The sequence below is a fragment of the Acomys russatus genome, chromosome 2, assembly GCF_903995435.1.
Source record: "Acomys russatus chromosome 2, mAcoRus1.1, whole genome shotgun sequence".
Lineage (NCBI taxonomy): Eukaryota > Metazoa > Chordata > Mammalia > Rodentia > Muridae > Acomys > Acomys russatus.
This window is the reverse complement of record NC_067138.1, coordinates 51,742,532-51,759,123: the sequence shown is the minus strand read 5'-3', so window position 1 is coordinate 51,759,123 and position 16,592 is coordinate 51,742,532.

Below are 16,592 nucleotides of genomic sequence, written 5' to 3'. Positions count from 1 at the left end.
TACACTTAATGCACAGACATACATATAGGTAAATCATTCATACTCATAAAATTTAAAAAAATCTTAAGAAAAAAAGAAAATTCATTTCAAGTCTGTTCAGAGGTCAATCTTTTTTTTTTTTTTTTTGTAATTTTTTTTATTAACTTGTTCTTGTTACATCTCAATGGTTATCCCATCCCTTGTATCCTCCCATTCTCCCCTACCCCCCATTTTCCCATTATTCCCCTCCCCTATGACTGTTCCTGAGGGGGATTACCTCCCCCTGTATATGCTCATAGGGTATCAAGTCTCTTCTTGGTAACCTTCTGTCCTTCCTCTAAGTGCCACCAGGTCTCCCCCTCCAGGGGACATGGTCAAATGTGAGGCAGCAGAGTACGTGAGAAAGTCATACCCCACTCTCCACTCAACTGTGGAGAATGTTCTGACCATTGGCTAGAAAATCCCTTACAAGTTTTTCGGCATGCTTGCTTCATGGAAGATGCTAGAAAGCATTAAGCTCACAGAGTACATTACCTTCAACAGATGATATGCACATAAGGTAACTTGAGTCTGTGTACCCGAGAAGAAGCTACACCTAGATGTGTGGCATAGGTTAAGTGGAATTAATAGTTTCTTTCTATGTTATGAGGATCTTTCTTGGGATCACATGTATCAAAAATAGATCTACACATTGAGTTATAAAATATACAATCTATCTTTGCAATAAAGTGAGAAACATATAAATATTGCATGAGAAAGATTAAAAGGCAATATTTAAATAAATCTTAAAAAACTGCAAGTAGATACCCAGGAAATTGAATGTCTAACAGTAGAAAAAGAATTCCAGCAATTAGAAAATATGCCCCCATATTTACCAGAGTATAGGGGTTTGAATGATAAATGTCTCTGTTAGGATTGGCTCTTTAAACACGTGGCCTCAAATTGTGGAGTTTTTTGTTTGTTTGTTTTTGTTTGTTTGTCCAGGTTATAGAATTGTAAATAGGTAAAGACTAACTGGAGGAAGTATATCACTAGGGAAGGAGGCTATATTGTCTCTCTCTTTGTGTTATCTATCTATTTATCTATCTATATGAATTTATCCATCATCTATCTATCTTATAGATTCTTTCTACTTTGTCTACTGTGAATGTGATCAGCCAGCTCCCTAATTTTTCTGCCATGCTCACTCTTCCCACTATCATGACTCCTATCCCACTAGCATGCTAAACTAAAATAAACCCCTAATCTAATACATAGACTCAAGTATACTACTTAATGTACAGTATTACTGAGGGATTTTTACACTTTCACTATGGTGATTCACAAAGATGTAGCTAATCCCCCAAATACTTCTCTGGTTTGCATGTATGATAATCTATCTCTCTATATTAATACATAAGTATTTGGGAAAAGAAAATATTAATCAGAAAAACACATTGCACATGCTAAATTTGTTAATTTCTCTCAAACTATTTACATAATTTCCCATTATACTGAAAACAAATAGACTGTTTTTTACATTTTTTACTGCCTTTTATTTTAGGGAGAAAAGTCATATTCCATACTTATCACTGTCATCTCCCTGTTGAGTTCCTATTAATATCAAAAGCAATTCAATTCAATATATTAACATCTCAGTTAGAATTTGTCTCATTATAATAATGACTGCCCTTGCCCATTTAAATTTTTAGTTTGGTCTAGAATTAAATGTAAGCTATTAAAAATATAGTCAAAACGAAGTGTAAGGTAGATCATTTCTAATTAATTGCCCCTTAGTGATTCAATGTAACTACAAAACTTAGATTAAATATTTTATGTGTGTACATATGTATGCAAGCATTGCATATATATGTAGGTATATACACATATGTGTATATATAAAAGCTTACAATTTTGAATATATATGCATCCATACAACTTTTGTCATTTAAATTGCCCTCAAACTCATTTATCACACTTGGCCATAGAGTTGAAAGTTTTATAGAAGCAAAGGTTTCTAGGCAACTCTCCTGGAGATTCTAATTCAGTGGGTCTGAGTTAATCTTATGCCTGGGTATCACTTAAAAAGTGACATAAATAATTCTGCTTCATTTTTTCTAGATTCAACATTAATGTTTGAGTTTGAGCTTTAAATCTAATTTTACAAGTCTGTGAAGTTGAGATCATTATTTTGATGAAACCTTGGGGACACATAATTTTTTTCAGCATACAGATATATCACTGGCCTCAATGACATTCAATAAATCTATAATCTGAAATCATGCCTCCAAGACCAGATAAGTAAAATTACAAAACAAAAGAAGGAGAAAGGGGAAGGAAGGAAGGAAGGAAAGAAGGAAGGAGCAACTGACACAGTGATACTGATTGACATTGATAACTATAAATTTTAGCATAATTCAAAGTTTTAGAAACAAATATAATTCAATCTACTTTTCCCCATAATCTACATGATAAACATTTCTACATTATATGTTAATTTTTTGCTCAATTAATCATTTTGATTTCAGGGAACATTATATGATTTAAAGTTTTAGTAAAGATGGTTAAATACATATAATTTTAAAATTTAGAATGTTGTTTATACATATGCAAAAATAAATGTCTGATGGTAATGTCTTTTGCAGAGAAACTGAAGTGTAATTTTCTAAGTGTCATATAGATAGGTAAATGTGGTATTCACATTTACAAAAAATGGATAAAATTTAATTCCTTCAACAGCCATTAGTGCATCGTAATACATTCAGCTAATAAGCCAAAAATGGTCCTAGATGATTAAAACTTATAATCATTTTAATGAATGTACAAAACAAGCAGCACCTACTAGATGGAAAATATAATAAACCTAAAACAGGCTGGAAAAGTTAAATCTATACACTAGATTTAGTTTATACAGACCAATAAAACAACAGAAATTATTCAAAGTACATAAAAGCAAAAGCAGTTCTTATGGAGGTAATAAGGAATGCAGTTTAAACTAGAGACAGAGTATTTAATCAAAAAATTATGTAAGATATATTGTTATCATTGTAACTAGTTAAAATAAATTTAACTTTGTATATTAATATTAGACATGACATATCATAATATTAGAGCAAAGAACCTTGCTAGGTATAAAAAAAGATATTTTCATAGTTAAAAAAGGGTCAGATCATTCAGATATTCTAATCTATATAGTTATTTATTTTCCAGAAGCAATGAAGCAAAAACTAAGAACAGCAAAAAGCATAAATCCATAGTTATTTGATAAGGATTTAATTACTTCCTCCATTAATTATTGATTCAGGTAAGAATGAGAATGCAGTTGTTTGAAATGACTTCCAAATACACTTGACTTGAGAGTTGTAGAACAATTTATAAATAATTTGTAGGGAGGCTTAGAAGTCTTCAAATCAACAAAAGCTATTGCCATTGATCTTTCCTCACACCCCATATCTACATGGTGAGAACACATTAGGACAGACACTTTGGCGGCAAACTACCGAGAATGCAATTACACATTGGCAGAGAGACTTTTTCCCTGCATACGACCCTTATACTGCTGGCTTGTGCAATGCAGGCAGCTAGGGGAGAAATTGCTTAAGTGCATGACTTAGTAATACAGTAGATATTCAATGCATAGAGCAATAGTGGCATGACAGGCCAATGGTGCAGTATGCCCATGGTGTAATAATGGCTTGACTGTAAAGGGGTACCTACCATATTCTGATTGTTTTATAGACTGTTCCACAAAAGATGATTTTGTGTCTGATATTATAATCTTGCTCATGAACTTATGGCTGGGATGATCATATGTACTATAGAAGAAACAGCTATCATTTTGTGAAATTATTTTTCTGTATCACACTCTCAATGTACCTTTAAAACATTTAAACTTATAATTATACATCTGGCCTGCTCTCAACCTGGATCAGAGAAGCAAATGGGCAGTAGTCAATGGAAAGCTATGTAACTGGTCAAAGCACTAAGAAAAGGAGGAGAATTGTTCAGTCATAAATTGAACAAGCATACTTTCCTCATGCCAAGTTGTTTACTTAATCAGTGTTAATGTATCCTTTATCTTGTCTTACTACTTCTAGTTTTAAGTCTTTCCTTAGTACTGTTTTATTCAGTACTAGATCCATGTTGAAGATGTGAAAAATGATGCTTGATTGTTTCCCAGTTCTATTTGCTTGGAATGCATTTTCTAGCTTTTCACAGTAATGCACTTGTCTTTGATGGTGACTTACATTTCATTCTTGGTACTATTTGATGTTCTATGTGCCTCCAATACTCTGACTTACATCTCTTTCTCGGTATTTGCTAAGCTTTTTTTGTTTCATTGATTGTTTATAAAGTCTCTTTTATCTCATGTAAACCTACTAGGAAAATAGAGAAAGAGAAAGTTTTACATGATGATCAACTTTCAACTACTAATTGGTAGTACACAATGTCTTGTGTGTTCAAATCTGAGTTTGATGAACTTCAGAGTTGTGTGTAATAATGTGCTTTGTCAGATGGGAGCTTTCAGCCTTTCTTATGCCACATTTTTCTCTCCTGTATTATCCAACCCCTAATATATAAATGCAAGACATTTAATATTTGAAATATTTACAGAAGTAATGTTTCCTCTTCTCTTCTTTTTAGATTGTTGATTACATATCTTCTAAATCATTATTCATTTTTTCCTCTCAAAATTCTACTGCTATGCTCTCTCTTGAGTTTCCCATATCTGTTGCTGTTCTTTTCAACTCCAGATTTTCTAATTTTTATTAAAAACAATCTTTCATTTGATAAACTATATTTCAGGAAACGCTACCACCATGCCTTACACAGTCATATTTATATTTTTATTTATAAACATTGTTTGAAATCTCGGACCCCTTAAATTTATTTACTTAATTAAAATATAATTAGAACATTCTGCTGCCTGCCTGATTTTGTTTCTGTTGTCTGTTTTTTATTTGTTTGATCCATATTTTCTTTCTTCTCTTCATCTTTATTATTATGTATTTCTTCTTTCTCACACATTATCTCCTCTGTCTATGTCTCTGTCTCTTTCTGTGTGTCTCTCTCTGTTTCTCTCCTTCTCTCTCTCTCTCTCTCTCTCTCTCTCTCTCTCTCTCTCTCTCTCTCTCTCTCTCTCTCTCTCTCTCTCTCTCTCTCTCTCTCCCTCCCTCCCTCCCCTCTCTCTCTCTCTCTCTATATATATATATATGTCTCTTTCCCCCTTTGCCAACATAAAACTGAATATATAAGAATATATAAGTATCACCAAGTGGACTCTGTGGGTTTAAACTATAACACATGAAGTTCTAAGTGAAAGTTTTGGGGACTTAGTATTATCAAAACACATATAAGTTTATGAAATTCTCAAATAGAAAACAATGAACACTTAAGGTACCATTTTGAAGCAATCCAAAGTACATCCCCAGTGTCTATTGTTACTGATTACATATTCACTTGAGTAAGGACCTCTGTGGACTATGCAATGGAATCTAGTTCTCTGGTAGTACGTGGCTTTGATGATTCTTTATACCATATAGTATTAGTCATTTGCACAACTTCCATGATTTTGCTTGCCCTATTGCATGCTGATGGTTTCAGCTCATCTATCCTTAATACTCTGTCTTCTCTCTCTTTAAGATTTAATTTGGTGAGCTAGTGAAAATTCTCAATTGAGAAAAGCAATTGCTACCAAGACTGACAATCTATGGTCAATCAATGTGACTCACATGAGGGAAGGATAGGACTAACTCTTTCATGATGTCTTCTGACCTCATATCTATAATGTGGCACCACCTACACACTAAAAAAATTGAATAAATAATAGAGAAAATAGTCAAGTCTAGGCTACAAATATGGCTCAATAGTAGAATGCTTACCCAATAATAATGGTGACTTGTGTTCCATCCCTAGAATTGCAATCAGAAAGTCAAGCTGATTTTTCTCTGTCAGGATCAAATTGGTTTCCCTGAGTACTAGATTATTGTTATAGTGTTTGTTTTGCAAAGGACTGTTGTTCTGTCTATTGAGTTAATATTTATTTCTGACTTATGATGAGGATCCAATCATGGGCCCTGTTCAGGCTAGGTGTGTAGAGAAATGGTGCTAGAGCTCACTGTACTCTTTCATAATAGTTTGGAAAAATCAACTATTCCAGAACTTGATTCTACCAGTCTTTACTTCAGGGGTATACTTGCTGGCTTTTATCAACATTAGGCACACTCATCTCAACTCTGTCCCAACCTCACCTTCTCACAGGTTATTGCTTCTAAAATTGATGTCATTGTCGAACTATTACCCCTTTAAGTGTTTCTCACCATATCGTCATGTTTTGTAACAATATCCTTTGGACTTCAATATCTCTATGCTGTGTTCCAATTAAAGACAGTTCCTCGGGGTAAGCACTCTACTCTTACAAGCTGCCTCTCCTTTGTAAACATTCCAACAAGTCTTTGCAACCAGAACCAGGAATAGCAGCTCACTTCTTTCACTCTGATGCCTTCTTATATCAATGGGAATGTGTAAGGCTACAAGTCCCGATCCTCTAGAGTTGCTCTTAGTATGAAAGCTCTGCCCTATGAATATAGTCCTAATCAGGATTTAAAGAAACACCTCTTTCTGGATCTCTAGACATAGAATATGACTATGCATTACAGGTTACAGGTCTTCTCTCTCTCTCTCTCTCTCTCTCTCTCTCTCTCTCTCTCTCTCTCTCTCTCTGTGTGTGTGTGTGTGCGTGTGCATGTGTTTTTGTGTGTGTGTGTGTTTTACAGACATTTAGGGAATGATCTTAATATTCTCCAGGTACTACATGCTTTTAAAAGAATTTCTAGAGACATTTAAACTTGGGTATTTGTCTTCTAAAATTAAACTTTCTGCAGCCATTTTTTTTAAACTAAGAAGGAGAGGAGCTCAGACTATCTTGTGTATGAAGCCCACTGCCCATGCACAATGTGTTATACACGGAATTTTCCTTTCTCCTTTTAAAGGTTAGATAAAACCTCCTCTTAATACAGAAGTGAAAAGTAAAGCCAGAAACTATCTTTAACCTTGATGTCAAATTTAAGCAACTTCACAAAAGGGAAATGTTTGTATCCATCTAATATTAGTTATCCATGGTTAAACCTTTTTTAATGTGTTGCTCTATTTCATGTAGATAAGCAACTTTCCTCCTGAAAAAATATTTTTGACATTTAAGTGATGGTGAAAACCAAGGACAGAGAAATGAGAAGTCAGAATTCCAATGTTCACTTTGGGTGAACCCAGAAAATAAATACAAGGATGTAGAGAACAGAATATGCTCATACTGAAACATTAAAAGAGAACTATAGTCAATTATTCAATAAAAGCATTCTAATTAATTTTACTGTAATTTTATTACAAGGTTTGAATTCTTCAATAAGCAGGAATACATTAAGGTTTATGAGCTACCTGCAAACGGACTCCCCTGCTTCCCTTTTAATGTCAGTTAGCTACAGATTTCAGATGCTAATATTTAGTTCTCATAAAATGTTTCATTTCTGTTAAGACGGAATTATCTCTTTTACACTAAGTTCTCTGAAATAAAGCAATATGATTAGTAATGAGAACAACACTTCCCTTATATGAGGAGCAGAAAAAGCAAAAGAAAAGCAAGCTCAAGTGCATTTAAATATTTTCTGCAATATACTGGGTATATGTGAAGCATCTTCTCACTTTCTCTAATGGAAGAAAATATGAAATATTGTGAATTCTTCTTCAGCTTTTGAGAGATTGGGAATAATTCTAGCTGTTATTTTCAACATCTGTTAATCATTTTTTGAAATTAAAAAGATAACCAAAATGTTGTCTATTGTCCTAATTATGGTGGTTGTAAACCATCTGTGTCTGACATTGTTCTGTTTGATTGTTGCAAAGGAACTAAGCAACTGTCCTTTATGTTTATGATGTAAGTATTGAAGTAAACTTTTAAATAGTTAATAAATACTGCATATCTTCTTGTTTTCTAGTTACATCACTTTTGCTTATCAGAATCGTGTTCTATACTCCACTCCAAAGTTCCTTACAAAATCAACAATTAGATGAACATGATACAGAAAGTTTATTAGAAAAAAACTCCCTATCTCTTTAAATGTGAACACCTAAATGCAATATTAACTTACATATATTAATACTAAAGTGCCACTATGAAATTTGTATAAACATTTACATGAAACTAATTCAATAAATATAAGAATCATCATAAAATAAAAATACTAACATAAAAGACAGCCATATGAACGACTAGACTGTGTTGTTTCTTGTCCTAGAATCCATATGACTTTCTTCCATGATTGTGTTTCTGGTTTATCATGAATTAATAATGAAAATGTGGTATACCTATGCAATACAATATTATTCAGCTACCAAAAATAAATGATGAAATTTGTAGGTAAGTGGATGGAGCTACAAACATTCATTCTGAGTAAGGTAACTCAGACTAAGAAAAAAATACAAATGTTAGCTTTTAATCTACTTTATAATCTCAGATCTGTGTGTTACATATTCAGTGCATGTAAAGTCCAGAATTTACAAAGGGACCATGAGGAGGAGCTTAGAACTCACTGTTGCAAAAGGTTAAAATAGAGTAATGGAATAAGAAGGGCTAAATCATTATGGGGGAGTGGAGAAATTATGTGGAAAGGTAATATTTGTGAACATTTCAAACAGTTTTATGGAGACATAGGCTTCCTAAAACATATGTTTCATGTATAAATATATGTGTTTTATGTGTGTGTGTGAGTGTGTTTGTGTGTATGTCTATGTGTGTTTGTGTGTGTGTTTATGTGTGTATTTAGGTTAGAAGGAGTTATAAGCAACAATGCCTTAATAGGACAACAGAGTCTAACATATAAAAACCGATTGTCAGGAATGGGTTAATTTTATGGAGGTGTTGGACAATGAAGTCCCAAAAACCCCACCCAAACTTTACATGCCACTACCAGTGCCCTGGTTTACAAGGCTGAAGGCAACATATAAATGTGTAATAGAACATGTAAAAATCACATTCATACGGAAGAGTTAGCTTCATTGTTACAGGCTAGCCTTCATCATGCTGAAATGTACTAGATAAAGAACTCGAAAAGAAAATAATCACCAGCCATACTCAACCAGTAAGAATAATGTCTGCATTGCCACACATGTACACTGATGATACGACTGTGGCAGAAACATCAGGGAAGTGACCAACATCATTACATTTGGATTTTATGCCCGCCTTCAGAAGATGAAATCAATGCTTGACACTATGACTAGACAAACAATATGCAATTAGGAAGATCATAGGGCAGAATCTACCAAGAAGAATTTTCTAAATAGACATCGAATCCAACTAACCCTCCAGTGACTTACCTTTATATCCACAGATTAATCCTCGACAGAAACATATTGCTTGTAGTAAATAGTAAGCAACACAACTGGCTAAGTTACAAACAGTAAGAGCCTGCAAAATGCTTATCTTTTAATACAAATATATATATATATATATATATATATATATATATATATATATATATATATATATGGTGCTACCCTTTCTCAAGTTTAAGGGATCATTGTGAAAAATAACAGAAAGACTATAAGAGCTAGAGGGAGGAGATAACTGCAAGAAATCATTGTCTTTTGGAAACAGCAGGGAAAGTGCATATATAAACTTTTAGGAGGTATAACAGCATGCAAAAAGAAAACAAAAAACCCAAAAACTGTGGAAGCTCAGTCAAGACAAAATACTAGCATGGAGAGAAGAGTTGAGCATGAACTTTTTCCCTGTGTGTGTGTGTGTGTGTGTGTGTGTGTGTGTGTGTGTGTGTGTGTGAGGTATTGAGCAATTGGCAGTTGTTTAGCAGCTGGTATTGGGAAAGCTGCTTTTCTTTAAGTGTGTAGCCCCTGGTAACGTGATCATTCTCTATTCGAAGGCCGCACATGCAATAATATCTATGCAAAACAAATTTGTTTGGATGAATTTCCAAAACAATCAAACAAATATAAAGTATAACAAGTAGACAAAAGGGTTGGATCTTGGAAGAGTTGGGAGAAGTTAAAATATTAAAAGCAGAGTGCACACAACTCTCAAATAACTAATAAAAATATTAAACACATGTGAATTTGAAAATATTATAGCATTATAATGTGAAAAATTTTATCAGTAATTAAAAAAAGTTTGGATATTGTAACTATCATTGGAGGAACAAAACAACTGTCAATCAAAAAGTATGGTATTCATCACTATTGCTTTGTGAAAAAGAAGATTTAAAAATTAGTCAAAATGATAATGCTAAAATACTAAAATCCCAACTTAAGTTAATTTAAACATAAAATTACTTAAATGCCTTCTTTGAATTGAAGTATTTACAATATTCCCTGACTGACATTACCTTTCTATACTTTGTTGTTACTGCCCTTTGAAGTAAGAGGTGCCCTTGAGAAGACAGGAGTCCTCAGACCGTTAGGGAAATATTGGCTTCAAAGTCAATAACCAAATCTAAAACTAACCTCAACAATGCAGACCAGAGATTATGCAGAATACTTAAAATAAACTGTCACATTTATATTATTTTCAAATCTACTTGAGGATATTATGATGGTTTGTCTTTGTGTAGTACTATGAAATAAGAAACATTTCACTAAGAATCTAAAGGTAATGATATCTTGCTAAAGGTTATACATATTTTCCTTGACAATATTTTTCATGCAGATTATAATTGATGTAATAAAATAAATAAATTCTCACATTACTGTTGAGCTAGAAGAAGAACATGGAACTGAATTATGTAAGTCTATTGGTAAAGTTTGAGTGTTAATATTGTGATACTAGGCACAAACTTGTTCACACACACACAAACAAACACACACATACACACACACACAAATATACACATTGCTGTACACACTCCCCAGAGTATTTTTCTGTATTAAATAAGATTGATATGTTTTGAATTTTTTGGTGAAATACTTACTAACACAGGGCTTTGCTACATAGCTCCTGCCTTTTCTTTCTGAGTGCTGTAATTAAATGATTATAGCACCATGCCCACAGAATAACTTTGTTTGGAGGTTTCTCTTGAGTTTTGAACCTTCTTGCTTATCAACATTCATTCATTTTCTTTTTCTTTGCTAATGTGATCAATGACCTATGTTTTGCACAGAGAAGTCTCTGTAGTATATTTTTAACATTGTTTTCTTTGGTTTGATCTTAACTCACAGCAAAATCCAGTTCCTTCTCATGTCCTAAATCTGCCTCATAGTTTGTCTTTTTAATGCTGCCTTAAAACAGCCTCAGGTTATTTAAAGTTCTAAATATACAGAAATCTCCTCTAAGTCAGTGCCTCATCAGCCACATTTCTTTGTAATGTCTACTCATAAAGCCGGAACCTACTATCACTGTTCCAAGAAGTGTTTAACGAATGAACACACTCTTTTCCACAAATGTTTAAAGAGATGCTTGTGGAATGCTAACATGTTCCACAGACATGCCTTTTCTCAGAGTCAAAGGCTAAGTTTCCCTCATCCTGTAGCATGTTATCTACACCATGTTTACTGTGCATTGTCTCAGGCTTCAGTGGCTACCTTTTTTATCTTTTTGGTTCAAGTATAGGCAAAGAGTCCTCTACCCTCTACACAATGGAAAAGTAAAGCTATCTTGCACAATTCCATTTATGAAAGGTCCATGAAATATGACTGATTTACAAAATTAGCGACTTTACCAATCAATCTGTGATAGTCTATTAGAAGTTCTACTCTCTTCTTGAAAATTGCCCAGTAAATTGTAATGTTCCCACACTAGATGCCTGTCTTGTCTGTGTGAACAAGGTCAGTGCCCTATGTGAGCTTGTGTTAGGATTCCAGTTTGTGAGCTGCTGATAGCAGTGACTTCTCCATTGAGAATTAGAAAAGCGTTCCTGCATGCTTCTTCCCCCAGGTCTACCTTTTCAAGTATTTCCTGACCCTCTCCTCTGTGCAATAGCAATGTCCCTCACTTCCACAAGAAACTCTTGCAACTTCCTCAGGTGTTACCTCTTTGAGTTTCCATCTGATACATTAATGTATCAGTTTATCTACTATAATCATGGATACTGTAGTTAAAAAACAACACAAAGGTAGAAAACAATAGTTAGCCTTACCACCCAGAAACTAATTACAAGGCACTGAGGTAGTTCTTGATATCTCTATGAGATGTAACTGTTGTTTTTATTTTTTTTAATGAGGGGATGATATGAGAGCCATTACTAAGATTTATGAATACATGACTTGGACTAAGACTAAACATTTCTATCTAACTATCCTTAAACTTAGACCTGTAAGCCTCTGGCCTCAAAAATATATAATCTTCAAGAACCTTGAACCTTGAAGTCTTCAGCTTCCAGCCTCCATCTGCTAACCTAGGCCTAGGATGTTTTCAGTCTAAGACTTACTGCTGAATGAGCCTACATTTTCTAGGTTCTTTCTGGATGATTTAATTCAGCTGTTCTGGCTCAAAACTACTCTCAGATTCATCCCAGCTTCTCTCCCTTCTCACTCCATTTCTATGCTTGGAAAAACTGGCTCTGACTCCATGAACTAAACTGCACAATTTCAACTGCACTCAGCTGAACTACACCACACTGCCTGTACTCCCAAACTCTACATCATTGTCTCCACAAACTCTTCTCTCTCTCTCTCTCTCTCTCTCTCTCTCTCTCTCTCTCTCTCTCTCTCTCTCTCTCTCTCTCTCTCTCCCTCTCTTTCTCTCTTTCTCTCTCTCTGTTACTCTTAAGTATCTCCTCTTTCCTATCTGTTCTAAAGATAGGTGGGCATATCCTATCTCTGACTCATTCTGTCAAATCTTTCTCTGATTTGTCACTTGGTCTGAATAGAAGTCATTATTTGGGATTAAATATGATTACCAAATTCCAAACAGAGAGATTAGAGGGATTAACGGTGTATATTCCAGCCAGAGGTATTAAAGATCTGTACTAAAGTCATTTATTTCAGCCAGATCACACAAACTTAAGTTTTTTGGATGTGATCCTTTTCCAAAGTAGCTATGGTGCTGGATTAAAATTCCTCCAAATTTATTAATTTTAGCAAAATTCTACTGATAAAAAAATATAAAAATCAATACAATAGCTGGAAAAAGCTAAATCCCCATGAACAGGCTGGATTATCTTCTTTTGAATAACATCACAAAGACAAAGCCATTGTGGTTCCATTATCCTTAAAATCCTCTCTCAATAAAAACAAATTTTTCAAAAAAAAATTTTTAAAGCTAGGTTTCACAATCCTTCTGAAAAATAAGCATTGGATCTACCACTTATATTGTTATTTAAAATATTCATTTGGAACTCAGAAAAGATTCTGAGAATCAGTGCTAGTTGCTGACCATGAGCACAGACATTTACCCTTCTCTGGTTCATACTCTAATGCTGGACAGCAGAAAGTAAAGATAAAAATGCTTAGAACACATTAATGATCTTGGGGAGACGAAAAGGGAAATCAAGATATCAATGGTGGCTTTTATTTATTTATTTATGTTGGGGAGATTGATATTTTATTTACACTTCCAAATAACAAGGAGGGAGCAGAGTCAGGAACCATGAATGAAGGCTGCTTGCACATCCCATGAATGCTTTGATGTCTGTATGCTTTCTCAAAGTAATTTCTAAAAAGATGTACTTTTAGATAAGATAGTCTATTGTAGGGCCATTTCCCTTGAACTGAATCAGTCCATCCTGGAGGAAGGCTCCTTATGACTCAGAGGAAAAGGCAAACTCAGAAAACTCTGAAAGTTCCTGAAACATAAAAGGTTCACCAGGCCTCTTCCAAGCCTGTAAAGAATTAGTAACCCGTGAGGAGAGGGGAGTGTCTACACTACAGAGTGTCTACACTACAGAGTGTCTACACTACAGAGTTGCCTATACAAGTAGACTGGAGATACAAATATTTTATTAATTAACATTGGACATTTCCGTCACAGAATGACAATGACAAGAAAGCAAATGAAAAAGTACCTATGGGAACCATGGAAGTATTGCGCATTAAAGACTTGAGAGAAATGAAGGCCCAACAGTAAAACTGATACAGGAACAGAACCAAAACGCAGAGATGCCATGTATGCAATCAAAAGAAGACAGTTTGTCAAGAACTGGAGAAAGTGCCACTGCTGCCAACAGAGCAGATACCTTGAGTACTAAAACACCTGGCGTTTTCCTGGCAAAATATATGTCTCTCTTGAATGTAACAAGACTGGATTTCAATAGAGCAGATGCAAGACTCTGAAAATAACTGAGAGGAAATGAACTCGTTGAGGGAACCATTTTCTAACAAAGAAGCAGTTACACATACAAAATTCCTGAAAACAAAATAATGTCTAAAATCAAAACAGTCTCCAAATGCAACAGGGACCATGCCCCCAAAAAATCCTAATTCAAGGCTGTCCTTAGGAAAACATCATTTTTTTTTTAACTTTATGAAGCATTGTATTGTTGACAAGCCACTTTTTTTCCTATTGCAAAAGAATAGGAGTATTTCACATTTATTCAAATTCTGGGATCTGGGGTTTGTGATTATGATACAAAAAAGATAATCTTAATAAAAACAAAAACATCTGCTTTGTAAACCACCAAAACCTACTTAAAATTTTAAACATGGACTTTGTAAAAGACTTTGCTCATAAAATATGTAGAATTTTGTCAGGATTAAGTCATTACAAATTTTTCTATAAACCCTTATCATCTGCTCGTCACACATGTTACTGCTTTCTTTCATCCCAGAAGCTAATATCAAGAGATAGTAGACTTACTACAGACCATGGATTCCCAAGGTGTGAGGCTTCCATTGTTAGGGCTTGAGGGAGCTACACCTACAGCAGAGCTCAAGGACAGCAGGGCACCAATGGCTGAGACAGAGGCCAATGTGAAAATGAAGACAGACAGACAGAAGCATCTTAAAGCAATGCTGGCTGATGTAAAATGTAGTATGAACAATAGGACTAAGTTCCTAGCAGAGTGAAAAAAACACATGAGATGATTAACTACACTTGGAAGAAAGTGTGTATGAGCTGGTCTGAAAATCATTTCCAAATTGCAACAGGCAATGTGAAGGCATGTGTGGGAAACTGCATTAGATTCATTTTAGATCTTTCATTCAAAAACTAGTTGCTTATCAAGCAGGCTTTTGCTATGCCCTGGATATCATTGTGGAACAGGCTAAATAATAAGTCAATAAATATTTATGTTACCTACTGCATGTTATAGATAAATGATCAATAAATCATGGCTTCTGACTTTGAGAAAGTTATACTTTTAGAGGACAGGTTTGTAAACATGTAATTCATGTGAAAAAGAAAGAGAAAGGAAAACAAAACAGGCCAACAATGAAGCAATTTTTAGACACATTGAAAATGAGTTGGCACCTGGGAAATTTTTTCCAAGACTCACACAAGAAAACAAAGAGCCAAATATGCCAAGACAAATGCTTTTTTTGTATAGATGTTGTATAAAAGAACGTAGCTAGGTAGTCTTTGTTAGCGAAGGTAGGAAACAGGAAAGTCTAAAGAGTTTTGGAGTGTCTTACTCTCTTGTGTTTAACAGGGCAGGTGAGATCCTAATGTGTATGTGTAAGGCTGCTGAAAACTGCTCTGGTAGGAAGAATAAAGGAAGGGAAGTAACCACACACAGAGAAATGCAGACACACAGACAAAGCTTAAACAATTACACAATTAACTAATGATAATTTCAAAAACAGACACAGATTCATACAATGAAAAATCCCAGAGGTGCAACACAGGATAGCATACTGAAGCCAGAACATTTTTTAGCATAATTAAACAGTCTTCTCAGGTTTCTAAGGACTTTAGTCATTTCTCATTTACACTGTAATTCCAGCCATGGGAGTCATCCAAACAATCATGGAATTTCTCAAGTGCAAAACACTGGACAGCTCCAGCATTCATGCAGTTCATTAGAGATCCAAGAATACTTTAAACCTGAAAACCTCTAGTCCGGTAGCACCTGGCTTGCCTGTTCATGCTGACATTAAAGCAGCTCAGCAGATGCTCACTTAGAGAACATCTAATCAAACTGAGACATACAAATTCATAACATGAAGTTTTTACAATTCAACATCACAAACATACTTTAAAGGAAGATGAAAACAAGATAAGTAGAAGTTCTAAAAGTGAGTCAAATTTCTGGTTGTGCCTGAACCTCACTGGCTAGTTGAACAACAAATATCTTAACAACAAACTCACTGCTCTACCTTCATTGATTCCCGGCCAGGATTGAATGGATTCTTGAGAAACACTGCAGATCCACAGAATGTCTAAAACTGTCTAAAATAAAAGTCTTGATAAATTAATTACACCTCCATGTCTAAGTTCATTTTGGGCTTGCTATGCAGGGAAATATTTATTCTCTCTTTTGAAAGGACATTGTATATGAAAAGATGTGGTTGACAATAAGTTAAAATAACAATGACTACAACAATAAAAATGATGTAAAGACTCTGGGTCTCAGTCGTGTGTGTGTGTGTGAGAGAGAGAGAGAGAGAGAGAGAGAGAGAGAGAGAGAGAGAGAGAGAGAGAGAGAGAAGGAGAGAGAGAGAGAGACAGAGGCAGAGAGACAGAGAGAGAGAGAGAG